Here is a 2356-nt window from a genome sequence, read left to right as displayed (position 1 = left end):
ATTAATAGGCAATGTCCCAGAGAAGCCTCTCCCCCTTCTTACAGACAAAAATGACCTAGTATTGGCTCTAGATCTTCTGTGGGTTTCCCTTGAGTCTGCTCTGGGACTACCCGACGAAGGCTGAACACCAAGAGTACCCTGCTACCCAAGGACACTGCCACAGCAAAATGATCTCCATTTGCACAGAGCTGGCATCCATTCCACCCACTGACTTTCCCACCTCCAAAGAAGGTGGCAGCTCAGCAAGGGGAACAAACATACCATAGAAGGGAAGCGATCTCTGCCAAGCGCTGCAGAAATGGGACACAGATGGTGTCTTAGACGAGAACGGAAGTTTATTTGGGGGCTCTGCCTGTGACGTAGCGTTGTAGATCTTGCAGCAGATGACAGACACTAGGATTTCAGAGCAGGCAATGAAATAGTTTTTGAAACAGTCTCTGTCCACAGAGCTATTAGCTTGTTTGGGGAAAAAAAAAAAAAAAAAAAAGAAAAAAGAAAAAAAAAAGGAAGCATTGAACTCAATGAACAGTTTGAACAGTTCTGTCAGGATAGGTATGTATAAACTTGCTTTTATTTATATCTAGGTCTGGTTCTTCTGATATGCTACCCTTAATCACAGCTGTTGGCTGGTTGGTCAACCCATATCATTGTGCTGATTGGCCAGGTGGCCACTGCTAATGGATATCTATGAGGGTGACATTAGCCTTGCTTTTCTCTGCTGTAGACACAAACTTGTGTCTTTCTCTTCTACACATAGAATGGCTGGAAGGGACATCTGTAGGTCATCTGGTCCAACCTCCTGCTCTAGCAGGGCCACCTAGAGCCAGTTGCCCAGGACCATGTCCAGGTGGCTTTTGACTATTTCTAAGAATGGAGACTCCACAACCTCTCAGGGCAACCAGTTCCAGGTCTCTCATTGTATGAGACGTATTCCAGTCCCTTCATCATCTTCCTGACCCTTTGCTGGACTTTCTTCAGTAGCTCCATATCTCCCTTGTACTGAAAAGCCCAGCACTGGGCACAAAAACCTCCAGAAAAAGGCTGCTGAAGCCCGGGATTGAACCAGGGACCTTTAGATCTTCAGTCTAACGCTCTCCCAGCTGAGCTACTTCAGCTGTGCTGTAGCCCTACTTTTCACAAAACCTGCTGGAACATAATAATCTTCCAGTTTTTTCAAACAAAGTTAATTACCATTAGCTTGTAACTTAAAGAAGTTGTTTCAGGGAACAGGATACAGACAGACTGGGCTCAAAAACAGTGGTCCAAAGCACCAGCACAGCCTCTTTGTCAATGTAAACAACCTCTGTACATGAGTATGACTTTAATAATAATATGACTCTGGAAGATGCATAGAAGTGGAACGGGGGAAAAAAAACAAACAAACAAACAAACAAAAAAAACCAAACCAACAAACAAAAATACCCCACCTAAACAAAACAGGAGGTCCTGAAAGGCTGACAGAGGACTACATTTACCTTGAGATTAGAGAAGGGCTCTGGTGCTCACAAATCATTGCAAGGAAAATAAGGAGATGGAGATAGGTCTTTATAGATACAAAGCTACTGATGAGGAAGCTGAACATGAAGTGACAAGGGTGGTGGAAGATGAAGAGAAGGACAAATCGATTGTAAGGAGGGATCAAGGGATGACTGAATGGAAAGAGAGTAAAAGGGGCAAACATAGACTACTCTCTCTGCTTCTGGTGTTAAAAACACTATCTTGTCTCATTCCTCAAACTCTCTTTCTTTTTAGTGCTGTTCAGGGTGCCAGACTTGGACAGCAGTTGTGTTGACTAATGCAGTTCTCTTCCACAGCATTAGAGTCATCTGGGATGCCACAGTCATTCCTTGGTCCACAGCACATGGTTCTGATTGCAGAGTAGAGATCAGAACTGGGTGGAGCACAGAGGTGCTTCCATCCTTGTTAATAAACCAAATAACAGAATCAGAAAGAATGTGCTGGTTGAGTTTCCAAACTGGTCTGATAAATCCAAAATGCCAAAATCCCTTCTCTGTAGGATTAAGTTTGGGTGTGCTGGTAAGAAATAAAAAAGTGGGCTCCTTGCTTTACCTAAAGACCAAAGTCTATACCATACAACACAGCTCAAGTCTGGAGTTAAATAGCAACCTTGATCTGAGGACCAGCCAAGAGCTTTATCATAGAACAGACATTTCTGATATCATAGAATCATAGAATCATTAAGGTTGGAAAAGACCTCAAGGATCATCAAGTCCAACCCAACATCACCTAACCTACTAAACCATGTCCCGAAGCCCCACATCTACACGTTTCTTGAACACCTCCAGGGATGGTGACTCCACCATTTCCCTGGGTAGCCTGTTCCAATGCCTGATCA

At 43.8% G+C, this 2356-nt stretch overlaps 1 non-coding gene across 1 annotated transcript; it reads right to left on the bottom strand.

Moving 5' to 3' along the window:
- Positions 1–1042: 1042 nt before the first annotated feature.
- Positions 1043–1115, bottom strand: TRNAF-GAA. Its single transcript has one exon. It is a non-coding gene; the product is annotated as a tRNA-Phe (tRNA).
- Positions 1116–2356: the final 1241 nt, after the last annotated feature.

This window comes from Pterocles gutturalis, unplaced genomic scaffold, assembly GCF_000699245.1.
Source record: "Pterocles gutturalis isolate BGI_N339 unplaced genomic scaffold, ASM69924v1 scaffold9943, whole genome shotgun sequence".
Lineage (NCBI taxonomy): Eukaryota > Metazoa > Chordata > Aves > Pterocliformes > Pteroclidae > Pterocles > Pterocles gutturalis.
Note: the sequence above shows the minus strand (reverse complement) of the source record. Positions and strands in the feature narration are given on the sequence as shown.